We start from the raw sequence: 6,382 nt of genomic DNA, 5'->3' as shown, positions 1-6,382 counted from the left end.
TATGATAATAACAGAGACTATTTCACAGAGGTGAAATATTTAGGTTTGCTGTTGATTGATTCAGGAAGGGACGTTAACAGGTTTGGCAAAACATGCAAAATGGTAGTATTTGCATAGCTGGAGATGAGTAAAATCAGTCATAAAATAGTGTAGCAAGTACGTTATCTCACCAGCAAGAGAGATGAACTCTGTACCCTGTTCCTAGAGGCAGAGACCCTCTTAGACATGTTTGTGGAGAACTTTGCCTACTGGGATTCTGTGCAAGGAGAGATACCGATGAGGTAAATATTCCTGAAATAATGATCAAGTGTATATAAAGAAAAGAAAACCAGAAAACCTTTTTTTTTTTTTTTTTTTTTTTTTCTGGATTACATGCAGTTTACAGCATGAAGGCTTTAAAAGTCATAAAACCACCAAGTTTAAGATAACCCTAGCCCTATATTGCAGGTAAGTGAACATCATATATATTTCTAATATACAGTAACAGTGTAACTGTAGATTTAGATTAACTCCTATGCTCTGAAAATTGACTATAAAATGGCATCACGGTATTTCTTGTTTATACAGTCAGCAATGACTTTTTGAATTAAATATAAGTTGTAAGATGTTTTGTGTAGTTGCAAGTCTTCAAACAAAACTTCCAACAGTTGATGTATAACTAGATTACTGTTTTCATACACTATCATCATCCTTCAAGATTCTGCTGATAAAATAAAATCTTCACTGACACCTCTCTGATTCCACTGACTGTGGAAGGGATATTGAAAAATGTGCAGGGATTTTTCACTGCTATGGAGCACAACATAGAGACATCTACAGCTAGCAATAGATGAATTAGGTCAGATATTTGAAATCATCTTAGTTTCAGCTACTTTTCACTGACATGTATCTTTTTGTCCTAAGTAAAGCCCTAAGATCTTCAGCAATGTGTTGTATGTTATACAGTGGCATGCCTCACTCTACAATGTCAGTGTCTTGGTTTAAATGAGGCACAGGTGTTTTGCTGAGGATGAGTTATGAGGAAGACCCAAACTCCTCCCTCTAACCCATTGTAAATCAGAAATTAAGAGGCTCCAATTGAGGGGGAAAAAAGTGTGGAAAAAAAAGAAAAAAACAGCCCTTCATTAAAAGATATATGTGTACTGGCAGAAACAACGAAAGAAAACAAGTAAAACAACCAAACAATACTCCTGTACCCAAAAATACTCCCCTTCAAAACAAACCAATAAACAAACAAAGAAAAAGTTAAACAGTTCAGTTTGCACCCTTTGGTGCAATTCTAACCACAGTCAATAGGGGGCATTGCTGGATCATGGAGATGTAGAGCTTGTAATGTCTGGTGTCAGTCACCAGGGGGCGCTGTTGGATCACTGATTGTTGCCATGTGAGGAGGACACCCTCATGGGTGTACTGGAGAAACCAAAAATGCGTTTCTCTTCCTCCCCCAACTGGGAAAGGGGAGAGAAATGAGAAAAAGAGAACAAAACAAAACAAAAAGGGTCCTTCCCAATGGGAACTCACTCTATCCTGCTGGCGGGATTGTGCAGTATAGTTTTTCCCTCTCCCTTTGATGTGCACAAGAACTGCTGCCAAGAAAGAACAAAATGGGAACAGAGAAGGGGAAAACCTCCCAAAACAGTTCCTCTCCGATGAAAATCCAAGCAGAATCCACAGCTGGCAGCCAACCTGAGAACAAAAACCACTCTGAACTCCCACTCCGACCTTGTTCCAGCTCCAGCAGCCAACCTGAACTCCTCCCCTCCATTTCCGAGGAGACAAGAGGAAAAAAAAAAAAATTAGAAAGGAACTCCTCACCCCTCCCCAAAGACAAGATTCTGAGGGCCATCAACTAGGAACATAGCCTTACCAGCCATTTCTTTTGTGTTACTTAACTGCCCATTCAACATCTCCTTGACAGAGTGGGTGCGGGGGAAGGGAAAAAATTCCTGCTTAGTTTCTAAGAACCAGCAAAACCATGACAGTCAATGAGGCATGCCACTAATTTTCATAGACAATTTTGAAAATCCCACTTTTACCTTCTCTGGTGACTACAAAGTCCTACCAGTGTTAGATTTGCATTGGGTAAAATGTAACACAAATCAGTAGACACAAATAATATTATTATTACAATCATACTTAAAACCAAAATTGTTTTATGTTATTATAACTTCTTTTGTATCAAAACCATAAATTAATTTCTTTGTGTATCTATCTCAGTACCTGAAATGCTCTTCTAGTGGCATATTCCAAGGTTATCTCAATTGTCCTGAGATGTTCTGATCAGCCTGACATGACACTGACAGGCTTGGTCTACTTTGTTTCTGGACCCTTTTCGGTTCTATTCTTCAAAGCAGGGCCCTCAGTAAGTCTCTATCAGCATTTCTGCTGTACAATCAGCAGGACTGTTTAAAGACAGTAATATGTTTAAACCCTCTCTTTGTGTATAGCAACTTCATCAACAGAAGTCTAAATTTTGTTTAAACTATTGTAAAATAAATTCTTGATGTTGAAAAGTAAATAGAAAAGGAATTAGAAAAGAATTTGAACTCATTCATGTCAGAGTATGAAGATTCAGGCTCCCTCTGGAAAACACTGAAATACAATCTGTTTAACATTTATCTTGGCTTCAGATTCTCCTTCAGAAGAATTTTTAGCTAGACTTCCCAGTGATATACGCTCAAAGGGTCCTTGCATTAATTGAGATTTTATCTCCTGGAAATCTCCACTTTTTCATGTAATAACAGGATGTCACATCCATAACAATTGTGTAACAGAAAGAATGAAGAAAACCTCTAAAGTGAGAGATGGAAGATAGGTACTTCAATTATTGCCATTGCAGGAAGATGTAATATTTCCTGGAATCTGAGATACTCTGTACAGCCTCACAGAGAAGCCCACAACTTTAGATACACCCAAAGTTACATAAAAATAACCTTGCTTATGGTCTCCATTTGTTCATCTAATACCAGTTTAGGAATATAAATAGAGTAAAAACTACATTTACACTCATTTAAAAATCCCTTTGCATTCTGAGAATGACATAAAAATGATCAAATATCAGTAAGAATTGCAGATAGTGCATGAGAGAATACAATATTCAGTACTGTGGTTTAGGAATAGTATTTTCCAATTTATTATTCTCACTGAAACACTCCAAACCATGTGCTCACTCACTCTCATCCCTCTCTGTGGTGGGCTGGAGAGGAGAGTTGGAGGCACAAAAGGTAAAGATCATGGGTTGAGATAAGAACAATTTACTGGAAACAGCAATGAGATAAGAAAACAAACAGTAACAGCAACAATATTAATAACAACGTATGAGAAAGAGGCGAATGATTCACACAATTGCTCACCACACAGAGCCCAGTAACACATAAACCACTACCCTGGTCACAAGAGACCCCTTCTCCAGTCCTGCAAAATGATGTGGCGTGGTATAGAATAACCTTCAGGTTCTGGCTGTGCCCCCTTCCGGCTTCTGCAAAAATTAACCCTGTCCTGGCCAGAAGCAGGACACCCAGCCAGTAAGAAGTCACAAAATAGTGCTATACTTATGTCAATCAACACATTTTTAAAACTCAGACCTTGTTAAATAAATTTGATATGATTTTTCTATGGAATTACAAGCCTGGTGTATTAACCTTAGCATCATGGTAGCACTTGCATTGGAAAAGGCCTTTAAGATCACCAAGTCCAACAGTTAAAGTTGCTCTGATACGAAAGCCTCTGTGAGGGATTTGACTACATACTAAATAATACTTGGCTTCTGAAATTACTATATAAAAGCAATGCCACTTACCCTAAATGGATCCAAGCATTCAAAAATACCCTCATTTATGAGTTCATGAGGAATCTTTTCTGAACGGTTTTCTGGAAGATTCAAATTTGTCTTCTTTTTTAATTAATATGTTATTCTTTAATGATTGTGTCAGTTTGTAGATTAACAGAGACCTGCAAATAATTAAGTGGACAGCTCATTTTTTACCACATTTAAACACTTGCTGCAATACACAAACCACACCAGGAACATCTTTGCAAAATATAGGGATATGTCATTGAGAAGAAATAATTTTCTTATTTTCAGCCCAAATAGATAGACATTTTGAAGTAAAATATAACTGAAGGATTTCTGTGTGCAAGTCCATCTTTGCATCTTCTCATGTTTGATAACAAGGCCCCTGTTAAGAGCCATAGCTTTGCTGAAAGCATGATAAAAGTAATTTCAAAGAAAGTAGGTGTAAGGGAGAGTAAAGCTGACACTGAAGAATTTCTTCTGTTGTCAGAAGGCTGTGGAACTATTAATTAGCAGTTAAAATATAATCTCATTTATACGCTTTCTAGAAGAAAGGAGCATGCTGTAAAAGAACACTGAACATATCTATATAAAAGATCATAAATATACTTTGAAAGTCTTTGACTGTTTACATTTTCTTTTGACAGAGTCTAGATTTTGTTTTTTTCAACTATGATTGGAAGGGTCCAAGCCATTTCAAGTTTAGTTTAGTCTGTGTTTAACAGTTCTTGTAAAAATAAATGTTTGGGGGTTTTCCCTCATAAGTCTTTAAGACTGGCAGAGTGCCCTCCAGCCTTTGTAATCTGATGACTATGGATGCTGGGGCAGTATGAGGGGACTGAACTGCAGGTAGAACCTAGGCTTCCATGCTCTTTCCAAATTGTATTTCCAAGAGCACAGTTGGAGACAGGCTGTTGAACTAGCTGGACCACAGACCCAATACCAAAGAGCTTTTCTGAAGTTCCTATTTCAGTAGGACAAAGGTGTCTGAATTTCTTTATGTCCCTTGGCCTGTGTACACCATTCCTAAATTTTTTTTGTTCCATACCATAGTTAAAGAACTGCCACAGAGAACTAAGAACTGCAATGATGAATCACTGCAATGGAGAACTGGTAAAAATCAGAGAGCTACAAATATTTTCTTTATGATCCTACTGTTCTTTTTGCCATGACCAGCTCTCAAGTAGAGATCCAACATCATTTCTCACTCTTGACTTATAGCCCTCTGTTCTGTATGTCAAAGAATTGGTCTTTTACCAATCTAAATTTTAACATATCATCCCAACCTTTAGATCGTGACAGTTTTCACAACTAGGAGCAAAATACTATAATCATGGCAACAATGTAAACACAGTTTCTGAACAGTCTTTGTCAAAGGCACCTAATAAGTTTCAGTATTAAATGATTTTTAAGTAAATTTGGATGACTCACTTTTCTTAAGCTCCAGTAGATTTAGGTGATTTGCTAAGTTTAGAAATCCGCAGCCGTTCTCATGGATCATTGTGAACAGAGAAAATCTCCCTATGAAGCAGTCTCTCTCTGATCATAATACACCCAGGTTGTGGCACTGCATAAAGATCTGAGCACTTCTTGCCTAATAAGGTAGATTGAGCCCGGGAGATTATTGTGGAGGGTTCCCAGCAGATGCCAAGGAGGAATCCTCCACCATTTGGAGCAGCACAGCGGAGCACAGAACCCAAACCTTGTTTCTAGGCAGCATTTTACACTGTATTGCACTGCAGTGTATAAACCCACCAGCCAAGCACCAGTCCGAGGATCAGTCTCATGCTGTCGGTGAACTGCGTGGCTGAGGCTGTCTATGACAGATGTCTAATTCATAAAATTCTTCTTTTTCCTATTTATTCATATGAAGTGTCTAGTTAAAACAAACAAACAAACAAACAAACAAACAAACAAACAAAAACACCCAACACACTAAAAATGCAGGCTAATTCCTGTGGGATTTTCAAAGCTATGTATGTAGTTAGTGTATGAACTATAAGATTACAAGCTAGCACTTAGATGCCTCAACCAATCTGCTGATTACAAGAGCCACCTTCCTACTTATTTAGGTGCTTAAATATTGCAAATAGTCTGACTTCTAATTTTATATTCTTATTTATGATATATCTATTATATATATGTGTGTATTTTTTATGATATAAAATTATATGTCATGTATTAATTAAGATCATGGCACAAATAAAGAGAAATCTAAGTGGTTCCTAATATAATTTCTGAATTACCATTTCACTATTGAATCTTCAAATCTTATTATGAAAGCTATAGAACATAAAATGTGAAACATTATTATGCTGCTTTATAAGTCCACAGTTATTTCCACAACTTCAGTAGTGAGCATAGTTCTCACCATCTCAAAAAGACTGTTGCAGGACTGAAAAAAAAACACAGAGAAAGGAGCAAATATAATTCAGGACAGACTACTATAGTATGGGACATAATAGAAGGTAGTTGAAAACCTCTAGCAGCAGGACACACAGAGAGTGGTAGGGAAGCATCACTCTCCTACACCCCTACTCTACATCACCACTACTGTCAACTCTCAGAGACCAGACATTGGAAGAAGTG

Source organism: Myiozetetes cayanensis, unplaced genomic scaffold (assembly GCF_022539395.1).
Source record: "Myiozetetes cayanensis isolate MyiCay16 unplaced genomic scaffold, myiCay2020 scf6-25, whole genome shotgun sequence".
Classification (NCBI taxonomy): Eukaryota; Metazoa; Chordata; class Aves; order Passeriformes; family Tyrannidae; genus Myiozetetes; species Myiozetetes cayanensis.
Note: the sequence above shows the minus strand (reverse complement) of the source record.